Source organism: Mus caroli, unplaced genomic scaffold, assembly GCF_978045245.1.
Source record: "Mus caroli unplaced genomic scaffold, Mus_caroli_1 scaffold_20, whole genome shotgun sequence".
Classification (NCBI taxonomy): domain Eukaryota; kingdom Metazoa; phylum Chordata; class Mammalia; order Rodentia; family Muridae; genus Mus; species Mus caroli.
The window spans coordinates 26848149-26868526 of NW_028227275.1; positions in this window are offsets into that span (position 1 = coordinate 26848149).

Here is a 20378-nt window from a genome sequence, read left to right on the forward strand (position 1 = left end):
ATGGTCACAGGCTTAGAGTGTGTGGGGTTGGTCTCACTTAGCATCACCCAGACTGTCTTCACAACATTCAGTCCCTCCCGGACCATAGCACACATGACCAACGGTGCGTGTACCTTCATTACCATCAGGCCTGGTGGGCTCCAAACGGGGCTTGTGGGAGAGATCATCAATCAATTTGAATAGAAGGGATTCCGCCATGTTGGTATGAAATTTGTGCGGGCTTTGGAGAACCTTCTCAAGGAGCGCTACGTTGACTCGAAGGACCAGGATCGTCATTTCTTTGTAGGATATTTCTACAGGACCCTTTCCTGGCAGGCAAACACAATGCTGCTCGTCTTATAAGTACAATTGTATTTATTGTATTGTCCCATTCTGACCCCCAAGCCATTCTTTATGGTTTTAAGAGAGGAATGTAATCACGGTACTGTGGGGAGAGATTTAGCTTCTTGTCAAGGGTTCTTAAAAAGCTTTTCCCAGCCGGGCGTGGTGGCTCACGCCTTTAATCCCAGCACTCGGGAGGCAGAGGCAGGCGGATTTCTGAGTTCGAGGCCAACTTGGTCTACAAAGTGAGTGCCAGGGCTACACAGAGAAACCCTGTCTCAGAAAAAAAAAAAAAGCAAAAAAGCTTTTTCCTTGCTAGACTGTGTAACTCATAGGAAGATACTTTAACGTGAGTCATCTAAGAAGACTCTCACTGAGTCAAGAGGGGCGGGAACTAGTAGGGATATAAGGCTAATGAGAGCAGAAGTAATAACATAAGAAGATAGGTCAGAGGAAAGTCGAAATGAAACTGAGGGCAATGGAATATGGGGAGAATATGTTCAAAGTACAGTGATTCGTTCATGAAAATCGTCTTACGTCGTCCTGTATAATCCTTTTTAATTAAAATAAGTTTACTCAGCAGAGAATATATAGCAATATAAAGCAAGAAGAAAAAAAATCTAAAGTCAAGACAAAAATAAAAGCACACGAGAGTGAGAATGACCAGCCTTGGAACAAGGTCAATCAGAGGCATAACTAGAGGCAAAAAGTAAAAGATAAGGCCAGGGTATGTAGCTCAGTGGTTAGGAGCACGGGTGGCTCTTCCTGAGACTCTGAGTTCAATTCTCAGTTCCCATAAAGTGGCTTCAGTTCCAGGGACTCTGGCGCCCTCTTCTGGCCTCTGTGGGTACAAAGCGCTCATATGAATCACAGACATAACATATTGGCAAAACGCATACACAGAATAATAATTTAAGGCCGGGTGTGGTGGCGCCCGCCTTTAATCCCAGCACTTGGGAGGCAGAGGCAGGCGGATTTCTGAGTTTGAGGCCAGCCTGGTCTACAAAGTGAGTTCCAGGACAGCCAGGGCTATACAGAGAAACCTTGTCTTGAAAAACCAAATAAGCCGGGCATGGTGGCGCACACCTTTAATCCCAGCACTCGGGAGGCAGAGGCAGGCAGATTTCTGAGTTCGAGGCCAGCCTGGTCTACAAAGTGAGTTGCAGGACAGCCAGGGCTACACAGAGAAACCCTGTCTCAAAAAACCAAAAAAAAAAAAAAGAAAAAAAAAAAACCAAATAAATAAATAAATAATTTAAAAAGCGAAATAACGTGAGATTAGATAATGAGTGACCCCCAAACTGCTAAAATATATCAAAATAGGAGATTCAAGCCATAACCAGGAGAAACTCAAAAATGTTTAGTTACCAGGTTTATCATCAGGAAAGCCTTCTTTCCTCCTCCCCCACCCAAACACACCACTTAATCTGTCCTCACCCCCCCCCCACCACTCCAGAGATACTGTTCTTTAGAGCTAAGGTCTAGAGTTACAGCCAGGTCTGGTGTTCCTGTTTCCCACTTACATTATTGAGGACATTGTGGAGGTAAGAGAGGATGACTGAGAAGGAGCCAAGGGGAAATCAAGGTTTTTTTTTTTTTTTTTTTTGGCCCTGACATTCTGCAGTTTGTTTTGTTCACAAAGAACAGTTCCAGGAAGAAAAGAATGAGGGGTGTTATGAAACAATGCGAAGCACTTACTGGTTGTTCCCACCTGTACCTTTTCTATCAATAGTAACATATTCATGTGCCTTACCTTGGATCAGTGACTGTGACTGTACTTCTCTATAGTTAGTGGCTTGGCAATTTTGTGTTGGTCCCTTCCTAAAAAGTAATTGTGAAATGAGAAGAAATCCTAGACTCCAATTTATTAGGCTACCTGATGAAATATGATCAAAGGGTTTACAATTGCTTTAATGGAATTTACTGGAATGGTAATGGAAATATGTTTAGTATTTGAAATTAAGATGCTGTATTTTTTTAATTGGATTATTACAATGTTTCTTAAACAGTCCTCACCTGAGAACCTACTATTGTGTAGATCTCTCTGAACAAGGCTTGACTCTTAGATAAGCCCCAAAGATGTCAGTCTGCTAGTCTGTGGACCACTCTGCCAAGATTTGTTCAACCCATGGCTCAGGCAGCCATGAATGTGGTCCAACCCAACATCATGACTTACTTAAAACATAAGGTGTGTGTGTGTGTGTGAGAGAGAGAGAGAGAGAGAGAGAGAGAGAGAGAGAGAGAGAGAGAGAAAGAGAGACAGACAGACAGACAGACAGAGACAGAAAGAGATGACCAGAGAGAGACTTTGATTTTCATAACTTGATTATATTGTTTTTGAATGATAACTTTGTGAATGATGTCAATTTTCAGTGTCAAACATTTGTGCTCCCCAGTTAGTCTCATGATATTAAAAGAATGGAGATATGATGAAGGTATGAAGAAACCCAGGCATACTTGGAAAAATTTGAGATCCAAACAGGGAAAACAATTATTGAAATTCCATGATCGTCATAGGGATGGATGGGAGTGGTGTGTAAGCACATAAGTGTATGTCTTAGGGGTGGGAGATCTTAGCGGGTGCCAAAAGGAAATGTAGAGGCGGCGAGAACAGCTTGACCACAGAGTCCAAGCCTATGTGGAGATCAGCGGGGAAAGGATTGTCAGAGGTCCCTGCGCACTTGACACATAACTCAGTGCTCATGAAGTCCTTTGCAGCTGTCAGATGGTATGCTCTGAGTTTGATTTCAGAAAAGTTGGTGCAGTGGTATGTATACTAAATGAGAGAGTGATTAATAATGCTTGCCTACAGAGACTACAATAGCCTCAGACCTTAAAAAACAAACAAGCAAGCAAGCAAACAAACAAAAAAACCCTACAGACCTGTGAACTCTCATTCCTCTCAAAATATCATCTGATGCATCTAGCTAAGCCAGCAGGAATTGGGTAAGAGAACTTCAGAATTGGGAAAGGCTTAGGGAGAGGGGAAGAAGACACCCCATGCACACCCGTTTCCCCGGGCTGCACGTTGACTTCAGTGTTCCTGAGATGGAGAATCAGAGAAACCGTGCAGGGGTCATTGAGAGCAGAATAACCTGACAGAGTACGAGATCAACCTATGGTTCTATCGGGGTGGGGTGGAGAGCTCTAAAACAGTGTAGCAGAGAAGAGGGATGGGTGTTCCCTGTGGATGCAGCCCAACAAGTTCAGCCTGTTTAATGTAAAGGAGCATCGCAGGCACAAGTCAGAACAAGGAAGAAATGAATAAGCTTGTTCTGTTGTGTGCTTTGGGGAATTCTGTACATTCTTGGAAAGACTGGATCTACTGCATATGATCATCCAACTGACCTAGCAGCCTACAGTTGGGAGGAAGTGAACTCCTCTTTCACATCCCCAGGGCTCATGGGGACCCTGTAGGAGAAGCTGAATCTGCTTCGGGGGGGGGGGGGCATAATCCTTTCACCCTTTTCCTTACAAAAGTCTCAAGAATTTGGCCCAGTCTCTGCCCTCTCTCTGATTCCTCATCTATAACAAAATGTACACTACAGGCCAAAACCCAATAGGACACTTCTTCTTTGTGTCTTCTCTGGTTGTGTTTGCTTCTACACCACGGATTGCTCTTTAGAACACTCGTAGAAAATTTGAATTATGGTGTTACTGAAGAAAGCATGCAGATTGGATGGAGAGTTAAGATGTAAGTGCAACTTCGTTTAGTTATAAGATATCAAATAAATGTATAAAAGAAATAAAAGTCCTCAATTACACTCTAGTAAGGTAAAAGAACACAGAGAGATATCTTCGTAGGTTTCAGGGGCCATTTAGGAAAGGCTAAGGCTACTAGGTGACTAGTAGGTGACTTCCTGGAGGTGGCTCACCTTTCTGCATGGCCTTAGATGGGTGAGCTCTGAGACGCCAAAGTCCCAAAAGACAGATTGCTTCTTGCAGATGGTATGCCTTTCCTGATATGATATGTCATTATTACATAGCCAAAGGACTCCTGGGTATTCGCCCACCCTATTGAGCAAAAGTCTTACAGCTCAACGTAAAGATGAAGTTTCATGAATTAATACTGTTTAGATAAATTAAAGATTTTATAGATTTGATTTTAGGAAAAATAATTAAGAGATGGTTTTAGTTCTTTGGCTAGAAAGATCTAATAAAATTAGAATAGAAAATAGAATGTGCCCGCTCCTCATAAATAGGAAGTAAAGGATGCATAATACAAAATACATTGAGCTTTCACATTTACACTGAAAGGAAAAATAATGGGACAAATTCGTGTTCAAGGGAAAATATTCAGGTCCAAGGATGAAGCTACAGGTGTGCACTATGATAAGGTAAGGCCATGTGAAACTGTTGCTTTGAACTTATAATGAGCTTACAGAATGAAACACTGTTTGAACTTAATATTAACATCCTTCTCTGATTCCCTTTTTGTGTAACATTCTAATTAGGAGGTAATTTTCTAAGAAATTTTGTCTATAAAAAGGCCAGAGAAAAGAAATACATTGTTGACCTGGGGGCCTCTGTCCCATCCATCTATCCACCAAATGTATACAATATATATATATATATATATATATATATATATATATATATGTCTGTTTGTCTATGTGTAAGTATACATGAGCACTTGTGGAGTAGATGAAACAGGTGGTCAGGCCTGGCCAGAATGTATGTATATATGAATGTATATGTGCCTGTGCACATTGTCTATGTAGATGAATTTCTTTCTTTCCTTTTCTCTTCTCTCTGGTTCATAAATAGTTAAGAGCTCAAGAGCATCTCATCAGCAAGGGGCTCCTGGGTATCAGAGAAAGAAGCCCTAGCAATTAATCCTTTACTTAATCCTCCACTGCTAAACATCATGTGTTAATTCTCCAGATTTAGCACTTATTGAAGCACAAATAATAAGAGAGTTAGGGAGTAAGAGACCAGTATATATTTAAGCATAAAGAGTTAAGTCTTCAGAGCTTACTTAAGCACAGAACAACAAGAGTTAAGTTTTGAGCACAGCACAGTAAGAGTTAAGTCTTCAGCACTTATTTAAGCATGGAACAATAAGAGAGTTAAGTCTCTGGGATTTAATAAAGCCTAGAGATTTACAAAGTACAGAGAGATAAAGAGAAAAGAAGCCAGTGAGTCAGCGATTTTCAGCTAGAATAAGCAAGAGAGTGTTAAGTCTCCAGAAGCCATTAGCTTCCAGTCCCCAGTACAGTTAGAGAGTTAAAAGGCAGAAATGATCTGTCTTTTGGCCTTCGCTCAATGCTGTGGTCCGCTTCAGCTCTGTTGCCTTAAGTCCAAGCATGTTTCCGGCTGACAAGAGGACTTGAGTTCAGATCTCCAGTACTCAGGTAAAAGGCTGCACATGTGTCTGGGGGACAGGGGAGTGTTGGAGATAGTAGATCCCTGGAACGCACTGGATAGCTCGCCTAGTCAATTCAGTGGGAGACTTGTCTCAAAAACTAAAGTGGAGAGAGATTGAGGAAGACACTTGGCACTGACTGCTGGGCTCTACATACAGACACATGACAGATATATCCACACAGACATACATGTGTGAATATACATATCACACACACACACATACATACACACATATATGAATGGATGGATGGATGGGTGGATGAATGAATGAATGAATTAAAAAGACAAACATTTCCACATCCATAAAGGCTAACGTTGCCACAGGGGTTTTGGAGGCTGCCCATGATGGCACCTTAGCCACCTTCCTCCTCAGTGTCCACCACCTGTGCCCGTGATTTTACAAGCCGAGAGCAGCAGAAGGCTCTGCATCCTATCTCCTGAACTATGGGTTGACTTCGTTGCTTTCAGGACCTGGTCGGTTTCCTTCTTCATTATGACAAAATGAATCACGGTCTGCTGACAGCTAAAATCTGAGAAAGAACGGGTAAATTGAAATGGAAACCACAGGAATAAACCCTGACTTATTACAAGGTATAGACTGCCAAAACATACCAGGAAGTGAATTACAGCGCAATGGTTTTCACACGTTTGCTCAAGCCCAGGCCTTTTAAAACGGCTTTACTGTGATACAAACCACATGCCCCAAACCTCATCCTTCCTAGTGGGTTTTCATTGTCTAAGAAGCATGGCTTAATCATCCATTATCTACTTAATTTAATTCCACACTATTCTCATCACTGTCCCAGCAAATCCATCCTACTCGTAGCCAATCCCCATTTCATTCTTATCCTCATCTCGGTAAGCAATAATCTGCCCTCTGTATCCATGGACATTTCACAGAGATGAGTCAGGCAATATGTGGGCTTCTCAAGGGTCATCTGGAGTGTAACAGGGGTCAGTGCTTTATTCTGTTTTTACTGGCAATTATCGACTATGTGGATATATTGTATGCAATTTCCTGTTCATTAGGTGATGGGTATTTGAGTAGTTTCCAAGCCTGGCTACTTCGGATAATGTTATCATGAATGTGCACAGAGAGATCTTGATGTGCAAGCACTCTTCTCTCAAGTGTGTCCTTAGGAGTAGGCCTGCGGAGTTGTACGCCGCCTCCAACCGTAGCCTCTAGAGGACTTCCTGGGTTATTTTCATGCAGCATTTCTTAAACTGGTATTATCTCATTGTAAAGAGAACCAAACGTTAACCGTTAGTAGATGTTTGTTTATGCTAGGCACCACCGTACTGTTTTATGTGGGCATCCTTTTAACATTATGACAGAGAACTTATGGCCAATTCTCCCTATCTCCATGCTCTACAACTGTATTTTTTTAAGCAAATATAGATTAAAAATATTTAAAAGTTGAATTTGTGCTGAACAAGTACAGATGTTTCCCTTGTCACTGAATTGTTTCCTAAATAGTGCAGTGTGACAGCTTTCTATATAAGCATTTACTTTGTACTAGGTGTCTGTTAATACATTTGAGATCATTCAAAATATATGGAAAAACACAGTAGGTTATTTACAAATACTATGTATTTTATAAGGATTTGAGCAGTTTTAAAGTCTGACATTCATCAGGGCTCCAGAAATGAGTCTCTTGTGGAATCTGTGGGACAAATGTACTCGGGATTGCCTCAAGTGGTAGGTGACAAAGGTAAATGCAGGTGCTATATACTGTTCAAGTCACCTATCAGCAATGGTCCCCTTAGAGGCAGCATCTAAACCTAGTAACGTTAACAAACTAAATGACTCCAAATGACCTTGTCAGGCATTTTCTCTGCATCAGGCCTCTGTTACATAAAAAGAACCCAGCACAGGAAGTGCTACTGGAATCAATATATTCAGCAAAAACTGTTATAAGTGATTGACAGAATTCTAGTTTTCACACACATGTCTGGGAATAGTAATTCTGAGAATGATCGTCCCTGATTTGTACAAATTAGAAAGTTTAAAGTACTTAATAATTTGACATGGGCAGAATTACATTACAATAAAAAAGTGATTAAAAACTTTTAAAAAATCAGGCTAATTATAATACCTAAATAATGGCTATAAACATAATTTCCACTTTTTCTTTCAGATAATATTCTTTTTTGTTTGTTTGGTTGGTTTTTTGAAACAGGGTTTCTCTGTGTAGCCCTGGCTGTCCTGGAACTCACTTTGTAGACCAGGCTGGCTTCGAACTCAGAAATCCGCCTGCCTCTGTCTCCCAAGTCCTGGGATTAAAGGCATGCACCACCACTGCCTGGCTCCAGATAGTATTCTTAGAGCTGGGTATAAATTGCTTTCTATCTCAGAAATCCATACAAATCAAGTGACTTAACTAGTCAGAATAAATCAAGAAAACCTCATACTCATATAGTTACAATCCTAAGAAATGAGACACAGGATTGTATACACAAAATGTTTTGTTATTGTAAAACTTAAGTAATTACATGCTCAAATTGGTCTGGACCCGACACACAAAAAAACACTGGTTTCTAGAGATTTTTCTCTTATTGGCAAACTTCTTGTATATTGTTTTTGTTTCAATACTTTTCTATCATTATTCAATTAATTTGGCTCACATGTGGGATGACACATATTCCATATGTAATTAAATGGTAGTAACTCGTAGGAACAGGATCCCCCCAAATCAAGTTCTCATCACAGAGATTTATTTGCCCCAGAAGGACAGAGGGCAGGGAATAAGAGACAAAGGCAGGAGATAAAGGGTGAGAAGAAGAGAACACAGGAGAGGGAGATTACATTCCTAAAGCTAGCCACCAAGCTCCAATCCCTTATTTGGCCACATCCTCCTCCTGAGGCTGACCACCAACATCCAGCTATCAAAGTATTGAAGTCCAGCAATCAAAACCCCCTTGGCTCACCCAATTAACATGCTCAATTAAAATGAAACACCTCATTTTAATGTGGTGTGGTCATGGTACAGACACAAATTCTGTAGCTTCTTATGTCCTTTCTTGTGCTTGGATGGATACACTGACTCCAGATAAATTAGTGAAAAACAAATTGCTAACACATTAATCAGAAAGAATATTTTTGGGCTGGAGAGATGGCTCAGTGGTTAAGAACACTGACTGGCCTTCCGGAGGTCCTGAGTTCAAATCCCAGCAACCACATGATGGCTCACAATCGTCTGTAATGAGATGGCATCCTCTGGTGCGTTTGAGAACAGCTACGATGTACTTACATATAATTAATAAACAAACAAACAAACAAACAAACAAATAATCTTTGGGCCAGAGAGAGTGGGGCTAGAGTGAGAAGGAAAAAAAAAGAATATTTTCTGCAACTTTTTAAAAAATTGATAATTTGTCCCAGAGGGCACAAAGGGCTGCCTTTGGATAGAAAGGAGACAGACATGGCACACAGGAAAATGGCAGTTCATAAAGGAAAAGGGGGAAGGCTCCTGTTAGAATAAGATATTTAATTTTGATTGGGTATGTTAGTTAGGTGAGGCAAAGGGGACTTTGATTGCTGGACTTTAATACTGGATCTTGATAGTCACTCTTAGGAAAAGGAAGTGACCAAATAAGGGGATGGACCTTGGGGACTAGCTTTAGGAATGTAATCTAATGGCTTTTAGCAAGATAGAAGGAATAGGGGAGAAGGGGAAGAGCTTCCAGAGTTATGTGCTCAACCCTTGAGCTGGTCCAAGTCCCTTCACTAACAGATAAGAAATGGGCCCTAACCAGAAGCTGTTTAAGCTCATTTTAAGCGTTCTTATTTATTCTTACAAATAATAAGGATAAAAATTATGCCTAATAGTTTTTCGTGTTTAGTGTGTACATAAATGTGTGTGTGTGTGTGTGTGTGTGTGTGTGTGTGTGTGTGTGTGTGTTTGTACCATGTGTGCCACAGCACGTGTAGAGGTCAAAGGCCAGACAACTTCTCCTATTTTACTGTCTGTATTCCTGGGAGTGAACTGAGGTCATCAGGCCCCTGGCAAGAATCTTTACCCATTAAGCCATCTCATTAGTCCTGTGTGTTGTTAAATATAATGCATGGTAATAAACATTTCATTAGGATCCTTAAAAGCCATATTAGGTGAGTACTCTCATAATCTCCATTTTACAGAGAAGGTGCCAAGAAATGGAAACATTGAGAAATGCATTAGCTATTATAGAAAAACATGCACAGTTCCCATTAAATTGCCATAAAAAGTTGCTGAAAATATTCTTACTGACTAATGTGTTAGCTATTTGTTTTTACCTAACAATATATTTTTTCGTCAATTATGTGAAATCAGTATATCCAGGTGCGGTAAAGGACATGAGAAACTGCAGAAACTAGTTTCATGAGAAATAGTGTTTGAGATGAACCTTAGAAGTGGACCTGGTGTAGAGCAGGCTGTGAGACTGGAGGTAGAGTATAGGATGGACTATCGGCTGAATGAAGATGTAGAAGACATAACAGTTAGATAGAAGAAATGGCTTCATAGGTGCCGAAACATATTACACATGATAGTTTAGAGTCAGAGAGAACATTTGGCCAGAAAAGGGATGAAGATGTAAGCAAGAACACAGCATGAAGGCCCCACCAACCTAGGAATGGGCAGAAGCAGGTATCTTTCCAAAGGATGGTGGACGGCAGAAAAAGCAAGTGTGGATGGTAAAGGGAAGTGGCATTTGTAAGAGCCCCAGGACTGTTGCCCTAAGTGGCACTTGCTGTTTGGCACATTGTCATCATGTGCGATGAGGTCCCGGTCTCCTTTTATGTATTTTCAAGAGAAGTTAGGCTGAGATATTTCATATATACTGTTTTGACTTTTAATTGTTAAATGTCAAATTTCCAGAACACTTTAAAGGCTTGATGAAGTTGCCACATGAAACCCTTCTGAGGGCTTCTGGGAGTACTGTCTGGTTGGGCATAGTGCTCAGATAACATTTTTGTGGAAGGTCACTTAAGACAAAGGCTTATTTACTAGCTCAGGGCTAGGTCTTCAGAGTGCATTCTCAGCTGTTGCTAAAGAGAATCAAAGGGAGTTCTGTGCTAGGAATAAATGGGCTCTTACTCAGAAATGTCTAGAAATTCTCCTGGTGCTGGCATGCATCATGGCTTGGAAGTATTGGCTAATTAACTGGAAGTAACTGGAAGGCCCAGAATAGTACAAAGAAGCTGCAGTGGCTTCCTGTTTCACACATCAAAACCTGGACAGTCCTGGCTTCCACTACACTATTTTCTCTTATAGCCCTTCCTCCCCATTCCCCACCCCACTACACCGCCATCTCTCTGTAACTTGTTTTATTTGGTTGTTTCATCTATACTTTGATGATATCTGAGAATATCTGAGAATGATTTCATCAGAACTTACAACAGGAAAGAGAGGGTGGAGGGGGAGGGGGAGGGGGAGGGGGAGGGGGAGGGGGAGGGGGAGGGGGAGGGGGAGGGAGAGGGAGAGGGAGAGGGAGAGGGAGAGAGAGAGAGAGAGAGAGAGAGAGAGAGAGAGAGAGAGAGAGAGAGAGAGAGAGAGAGAGATGTTTACCTTTGGGAGGGAAGACACTCACTAGTCATAGAGATGGTATGCCTTGAAGTCTTAAGCACTAAAATATGTATAGGGCTGAAGGGCACTTGAAAGGGTTTTGTGGGACCAGACAACATAGACATGGTCTAGTAAGATACCAGGTCTTTGAGTACCAGGGTTGGGCATGATGTCTTTGAGACTCAAATGTGGAACCAGGGGTTTCTTGGGGGAAACTTTTACCTTTTTCTGGCAGAGAAGGGTCAGATCATCTTCAAGCATGTTGTTATTTGTTTTTTGTTTTGTTTTGTTTTCATCCATTCTTCCCCACTTTCCTGAGATAAGTCAAGATCTCATGCATCCTCGGCTCATGGGAGGATGCTTTTGAACTTTTGATCCTACAGCTTTCACCTCCTGGGTGCTGGTGTGGCAGATATGTGCCACCACACCTGGTGAGTAGAGTACCAGAGAGTGCACTCAGGGTTTTTTGCAGGTTAGGCAAATATTACCAATGGAGTCACTCTCCCAGGCTGTGACTCTCCCTACTTTCCTGTGCAGGCCAGGAGAAAGGACTTCGGTGGTAAACTGGGACTCACATTCCCAGTCTTCTTTCTCCAACTCAATACTCTGGGCTAGGTATTCTGGCTCAGCTCAGTTCAGTCTCAGACTGTGTGTCTCATCTGCAGAAGGAGAAAGACAACCTGCTGAGGGGTCACTGCTCCTGCAAGGTAACAACACACAGAAAGTACTTGGAGTTGTCTCTGCAACTCAGGGAGTACTCAGTAAGTAGTAATCATTGGACCTTTTAAATTTAAAAAAGTTTACACTTACTTATTTGCTCTCTCTCTTACGTGTGTGTGTGTGTGTGTGTGTGTGTCTGTGTCTGTGTCTGTCTCTGTGTGTGTGTGTGTATTCACACACTCATTTATGGAGGTCAGATAACAACTTATAGAAGTCAATTCCCTCCTTCCACTGTGTGAGATCTTGGGATCAAGCTCAGGACATTAGGTTCAGTGTTAAGCACGCCTTACCTGCTGAGGACAGTGTGCCAACATTATCTATTCTCTAATCTGTTTCCTCATGCTAGCAATTCCATGGCTGCATGCACTCTCCTAATACTATTTATTTCTAGATCACATGAAAGCCTTCCTCCTATAAGATATACCCATCGATCATTTGCTTGTTTTTACAGATTCATTCTTTTTCTATCCATGCCTTTCTTTTTTTAATTATATAATCTTTATATACATTTCAAATGCTACCCTATACCCTCCCCCGCCCTGCTCCCCTACCCACCCACTCCAACTTCTTGGCCCTGGAAATCCCCTGTACTGGGGCATATAAAGTTTGTAATACCAAGGGGCCTCTCGTCCCAGTGATGGCTGACTAGGCCATCTTCTGCTACATATGCAGCTAGAGACATGAGCTCTGGGGGTACTGGTTAGTTCATATTGTTGTTCCACCTATAGGGTTGCAGATCCCTTCAGGTCCTTGGGTGCTTTCTCTACCTTCTCTATTGGAGGCCCTGTGTTCCATCTTATAGATGTCTGTGAGCATCCACTTCTGTATTTGCCAGGCACTGGCATAGCCTCATATGAGAAAGCTATACCAGGGTCCCTTCATCAAAATCTTGCTGGCATATGCAATAATGTCTGGGTTTGGTGACTGATTATGGGACGGATCCCCAGGTGGGGTAGTCTCTGGATAGTCCATCCTTTCCTCTTAGCTCCAAACTTTGTCTCTGTAATTCCTTTCATGGGTATTTGGTTCCCTATTCTAAGGAGGAATGAAGTATCCACACATTGTTCTTTGCTCTTCTTGATTTTCTTGTGTTTTGCAAATTGTATCTTGGGTATTCTAAGTTTTTGGGCTAATATCCATTTATCAGTGAGTGCATATCTAATGACTTCTTTTGTGATTGTGATACATCCATTTGCCCAAGAATTTCATAGATTCATTATTTTTAATAGCTGAGTAGTACTCCATTGTGTAAATGTACCACATTTTCTGTATCCATTCCTCTGTTGAGAGACATCTGGGTTCTTTCCAGTTTCTGGCTATTATAAATAAGGCTACTATGAACGTAATGGAGCATGTGTTCTTTTTACCAGTTGGAACATCTTCTGGATATATGCCCAAGAGAGGTATTGCTGGATTTTCTGGTAGTATTATGTCCAGTTTTCTGAGGAACTGCCAGACTGACTCCCATAGTGGTTGTACAAGCTTGCAATCCCACCAACAATGGAGGAGTGTTCCTCTTTCTCCACATCTTCACCAGCATCTGCTGTTACCTGAATTTTTGATCTTAGTCATTCTGACTGATTTGAGGTGGAATCTCAAGGTTGTTTTGATTAGCATTTCCCTGATGATTAAAGATGAACATTTTTCATGTGCTTCTCAGCCATTCGGTATTCCTCAGTTGAGAATTCTTTGTTTAGCTTTGTACCCCATTTTAATGGGGTTATTTGAATTTCTGGAGTCCAGCTTCTTGAGCTCTTTGTATATATTGGATATTAGTCCCCTATCAGATTTAGGATTGGTAAAAATCCTTTCCCAATCTGTTGGTGGCCTTTTTGTCTTATTGGCAGCGTCTTTTACCTTACAGAAGCTTTGCAATTTATGAGGTCCCATTTGTCAATTCTTGATTTTACAGCACAAGCCATTGCTGTTCTATTCAGGAATTTTCCCCCTGTGCCCATATCTTTGAGGCTTTTCCCCAACTTTCTCCTCTATTAATTTCAGAGTCTCTGGTTTTATGTGGAGGTCTTTGATCCACTTAGACTTGAGCTTTGTACAAGGAGATAAGAATGGATTGATTTGCATTCTTCATGATAACCTCCAGTTGTGACAGCACCATTTGTTGAAAATGCTGTTTTTTTTCGACTGGGTGGTTTTAGCCCCCATGTCAAAGATCAAGGGACAATAGGTGTGTGGATTCAATTCTATTCCAGTGATCTACCTGTCTGTCATTGTACCAGTACCATGCAGTTTTTATCACAATTGCTCTGTAGTATAGCTTAATGTCAGTTTCCAACAGAGGTTCTTTTATTGTTGAGAATAGTTTTTGCTATCCTAGGTTTTTTATTATTCCAGATGAATTTGCAAATTGCCCTTTCTAACTCAGTGAAGAATTGAGTTGGAGTTTTGATGGGGATTGCATTGAATCTGTAGATTGCTTTTGGCAGGATAGCCATTTTGACTATATTAATCCTGCCAATCCATGAGCATGGGAGATCTTTACATCTTTTGAGATCTTCTTCAATTTCCTTCTTCAGAGACTTGAAGTTCTTATTATACAGATCTTTCACTTCTTTAGTTAGAGTCACCAAGGTATTTTATATTATTTGTGACTATTGTGAAGGGTGTTGTTTCCATAATTTCTTTCTTAGTCTGTTTATGCTTTGTGTAGAGAAAGGCCATTGACTTGTTTGAGTTAATTTATATCCAGCTACTGCACTGAAGCTGTTTATCAGGTTTAGGAGTTCTCTGGTGGAATTTTTGGGGTCACTTATATATACTATCATATCATCTGCAAATAGTGATATTTTGACTTCTTCCTTTCCAATTTGTATCCCCTTGATCTCCTCTTGTTGTCTAATTGCTCTGGCTATAACTTCAAGTACTATATTGAATAGATAGGGAGAAAGTGGGTAGCCTTGTCTAGTCCCCGATTTTAGTGGTATTGCTTCGAATTTCTCTCCATTTAGTTTGATGTTGACTACTGGTTTGCTGTATATTGCTTTTATTATGTTTAGGTATGGGCCTTGAATTCCTGATCTTTCCAAGATTTTTATCATGAAGGGGTGTTGGATTTTGTCAAATCCTTTCTCAGCATCTAACGAGATGATCATGTGGTTTTTGTCTTTGAGTTTGTTTATATAGTGGACTACGTTGATGGATTTACGTATATTAAACCATCCCTGCACCCCTGGAATGAAGCTTTCTTGGTCATGATGAATGATCATTTCGATGTGTTCTTGGATTCGGTTTGCGAGGATTTTATTGAGTATTTTTTGCATTGATATTCATAAGGGAAACTGGTATGAAGTTCTCTTTCTTTGTTGGATCTTTGTGTGGTTTAGGTATCAGAGTAATTGTGGCTTCATAGAATGAATTGGGTAGAGTACCTTCTCTTTCTCTTTTGTGGAATAGTTTGAAAATAGTTCAATTACATCTTCTTTGAAGGTCTGATAGAACTCTGCACTAAACCCATCTGGTCCTGGGCTTTTTTTTGGTTGAGAGATTATCGATGACTGCTTCTATTACTTTAGGGGAAATGGGACTTTTTAGATCATTATTCTGATCCTGATTTAACTTTGGTACCTGATATCTGTCTAGGAAGTTGTTCATTTCATCCAGGTTTTCTAGTTTTGTTGAGTATAGCCTTTTGTAGTAGGATCTGATGATGTTTTTAAATTCCTCAGGTTCTGTTATTATGTCTCCATTTTCATTTTTGATTTTGTTAATTAGGATATTGTTTCTGTGCCCTCTAGTTAGTCTGGCTAAGGGTTTAACTATCTTGTTGATTTTCTCAAAGAACCAGCTCCTGGTTTGGTTGATTCTTTGAATAGTTCTTTTTGTTTCCACTTGGTTTATTTCAGCCCTGAGTTTGATTATTTCCTGCTGTCTACTCTTCTTGGGTGAATTTGCTTTCTTTAGTTCCAGAGCTTCTAGGTGTGCTGTTAGGCTGGTAGTGTATGCTCTCTCTAGTTTCTTTTTGGAGGCACTCAGGGCTATGAGTATTCCTCTTAGGACTGCCTTCATTATGTCCCATAAGTTTGGATATGATGTGGCTTCATTTTCATTAAACTCTATCAAGTCTTTAATTTCTTTCTTTATTTAATCCTTGACCAAGGAATTATTGAGTAGAATGTTGTTCAGTTCCCACGTGAATGTTGGCTTTCTATTATTTATGTTGTTATTGAAGATCAGCCTTAGTCTGTGGTGATCAGATAGGATGGAATAATCATGGGATAATTCCAATATTTTTGTATGTGTGGAGGCCTGTTTTGTGACCAATTATATGGTCAATTTTGGAAGAGGTAACATGTGGCACTGAGAAGAAGGTATATCCTTTTGTTTTAGGATAAAATGTTGTGTAGATATCTATTAAATCCATTTGTTTCATAACTTCTTATACTGTCCATGTGTCTCTGTTTAGTTTCTGTTTCCAGGATGTGTCCATTGGTGAGAGTGGGATGTTGAAGTCTCTCACTATTATTGTGTGAGATGCAATGTGTGCTTTGAACTTTACTAAAGTTTCTTTAATGAATGTGGCTGCCCTTGCATTTGAAGCATCGATATTCAGAATTGAGAGTTCATCTTGGTATATTTTACCTTTGATGAGTATTAAGTGCCCCTCCTTGTCTTTTTTTGATAACTTTGGGTTGGACGTCAATTTTATTCGATATTAGAATGGCTACTCCAGCTTGTTTCTTCGGACCATTTGCTTGGAAAATTGTTTTCCAGCCTTTCACTCTGAGGTAGTGTCTGTCCTTTTCTCTGAGTTGGGTTTCCTCTAAGCAACAAAATGTTGGGTTCTGTTTGTGTAGCCAGTCTATTAGTCTATATCTTTTTATTGGGGAATTGAGTCTATTGATGCTAAGAGAAATTAAAGAAAAGTAATTGTTGCTTCCTGCTATATTTGTTAATAAAGTTGGGATTCTGTTCTTGTGGCTGTCTTCTTTTTGGTTTGTTGAAGGATTACTTTCTTACTTTTTTGTTGTATGCCGGCCTGTGACCTAATTGAACCAGGTACACCAGGGAGGCAGGCTGGGGCTGAAAGAGACTTAGAAGGCAAGAGATTAATGGAGCCAAGACAAGATTCTGCTCAAGGTTCTCTGTTTACTAAGAGAGTGTGCTTATAAAAGGGGGGAAGGCCCATCCCCCACCAGTCCATTCTTGGTGTCTGGAGCCAGCCTGTAGGTGGTGTGCAGAATAGGATGTTCCGCCGGAATGTACCAGGTGCTTCTCAGCGGGTAGCAGTGTCTTGGAGAGAGCAGTGGCAGGTACCAGAACAAAAGAGCCATCTAGGTCAGAAGGCTCCACCTTAGATAATTTCCTTCTCAGTGGCAGCAAGGTCAATGTCTGGATCAGGGCTGAGGGAAGCTACACTTTTTCTAGGGTGTACTTTCCATCCTTGTGTTGGTGTTTTCCCTTTATTATCCTTTGAAGGGCTGGATTTGTGGAAAGATATTGTGTGAATTTGGTTTTATCATGGAATACTTTGGTTTCTCCATCTATGGTAATTGAGAGTTTTGTGGGTATAGCAGCCTGGGCTGGCATTTGTGTTCTCTTAGTGTCTATATAACATCCGTCTAGGATCTTCTGGCTTTCATATTATCTGGTGAGAAGTCTGGTAATAATTGTAATAGACCTGCCTTTATATGTTCACTTGACCTTTTTCCCTTACTGCTTTTAATATTCTATCTTTATTTAGTGCATTTGTTGTTCTGATTATTATGTGTCGGGAGGAATTTCTTTTCTGGTCCAGTCTATTTGGAGTTCTGTAGGCTTCTTGTATGTTCATGGGCATCTCTTTCTTTAGGTTTGAGAAGTTTTCTTCTAAAATTTTGTAGACGATATTTGCTGGCCCTTTAATTGTAAATTTTCATTCTCATCTACTCCTATTATCCGTAGGTTTGGCCTTTTCATTGTGTCCTGGATTTCCTGGATGTTTTGAGTTAGGATCTTTTTGCATTTTGCATTGTCTTTGATTGTTGTGCCCATGTTCTCTATGGAATCTTCTGCACCTGAGATTCTCTCTTCCATCTCTTTTATTCTGTTGCTGATGCTGGTATCTATGGTTCCAGATTTCTTTCCTAGGGTTTCTATCTCTAGCGTTGACTCACTTTAGGTTTTCTTTATTGTTTCTACTTCCCTTTTTAGGTCTTGGATGGTTTTGTTCAAATCCATCACCTGTTTGGTTGTGTTTTCCTGTATCTCTTTAAGGACTTCTACCTCTTTAGTAGTGTTTTCCTGTATTTCTTTAAGTGAATTATTAATGCCCTTCTTGATGTCCTCTACCAGCATCATGAGATACGATCCGAGTCTTGCTTTTTGGGTGTGTTGGTGTATCCAGGACTGGCTGAGGTGGGAGTGCTGGGTTCTGATGATGGTGAGTTGTCTTGGTTTCTCTTAGTAAGATTCTTATGTTTGCCTTTCACCATCTGGTAATCTCTGGAGTTAGTTGTTATAGTTGTCTCTTGTTGGAGCTTGTTCCTCCTGTGATTCTGTTAGCCTCCATCAGCAGACCTGGGAGTCTAGATTTCTTCAGTGTTCAGAGTAGTCTCTGCATGCAAGTTCTCCTCTTGCAGGGAAGGTGCACAGATATCTGTCATTCAGACCTGCCTCCTGGCTGAAGATAAAGTCCTGAAACAGGGCCTGCCCCAGAAGAAGTGTTGCCTCTGCAGTTTGCATGCTCACCTGCACAGACTGGTCTCCAAGGGATGCGGGACATAAGATGGCTTTCTCACCTGCTCTGGTGGTCAGAGCCCTCCTAGGCAGACATCTCTCATCTGGCAGGGAAGGTGCCCAGATTTCTGGAGCCGAAACGGGGTCTGTTTCAGTAGCTGTGTAGCTTCTGCAGTCTGCTCCTATCCATGCCTTTCTTTCTTGAGATCTCTTTAACCTTCTATCCTTGATTTCCCCAAGTTCACCCTGGCTGATTAATGCAGCAGTCATTGGATTAGAGGGCACATATATCTTCTCATATAATTCCAAGTTCAAGGCCAAGTCTCACAAGGAGCAATTTCTACAGAGGACCATAAGGGCTTTTATGGCCTCTGTGGTTATGTTGTCTAGATCCTTTTCCATAGCCCAAAAGTCCAAGCAGAAGGCCTATTCCTTATCCTCTATAGCTTCATGACCACCTCTATTCCTCATTCCTAAGCACCACATCTGTTTTATTTATTATAGAGTGATTAGCTCTGAATAATGGGGGAAGTATGTTGGGTTGTGTTGGTTCACATCTGCTTTGCCACTGGGCCTGGACGCTTGGGGAGGAGTTTGACTGAACTTATTCTACACTGCTGCCCCAGGTGTTGGGCTGTAGGGAAGTTCTGAGGCACTGCTAGGGGCGCAAAGGGGGCGGGAGGGGGTAGGAAAGTGCAGTCTTAGGTGTGGGAAAGCTGGAGTTGGCTTAGGTTCCTGGGCCTGTGTCGAGGCTGGGGCTGTGGGGTTCTCAGGCTCTTGGACATCCAGCCACTGCTGGTAGTTGCAGAAGAGCAGAGAACAGAGTTAAAGGCCAGCAGTCTGGATTTAGCATTGGGCCAAGGCAGAGGTAGGGCGTGGGGGAGGGGGGGAGGAAGGGAAGCTCTGGCTAATCCCAGCAGTGATAGTCCTTGGCTTGGCAGTGGCAGGTATGGGAGACTAGGCTGCTGCTCTGCAAGCGAATGCCTTCTCCATGGCTCCCCATGGTAAATCTCTATGAAAAGAGACAGTCCATGGTCCTAAACTGTTTATTGTCATGGCAGAAAGTGGATACATAAAATCATGCCCCACTTCTCAGGGTGGGCCTGGGATTAAATACCTTTTGCTGGGAGGAATGTCTGGAAAAGGAAGCTTATTGGCTAAGCCCTCCAGACCTCAAGGTACCTCATTAGTGTGGAGAACTCTGTTTTGAGCCTACATGACTATGTTCACGTCTCTTACCCTATTGTCTTGGTCTGAGATATTAGGCATGCGTTGTCTCCATGTGGAAGGGATTGGAAGCATTGTCCTTACATAACTGATGGCCACAAATCTCTCAATGGGGGTGCTTTAGCTACATGTCAGGGGCCTGGTGCCCGGAGCAGACAAAGCTCCCTGAGGGTCTCCCGGACTGCAAGCCTTTAGCTGGACCTTATCAGGCTTCCTCTCATGGTCCATGGCCCTGCAGAAGTTTATTCCCCAGCAACAGAGGGTGAAAGTAAAATAAAAGAAACATCAGATCAGTTTATGGGAAACAGCAATCATAAGCACAGGTAGGGTCAACACCCTGGTAATGCTGCAGGGGTAAGAACTGTGTCAATCTGCCTCTTACACAGCCATGCCAGACCGGGCACAAACTCATGATTAATCCCTTTGGTTAAATATTAAAGAGTGGAGTATTTGGGTCAAAAAAAGGTGTCTTTGTGGCTTTTATCTTCCATGGTGGTTACACCATTTTACATCCCTACCAACGGTGTA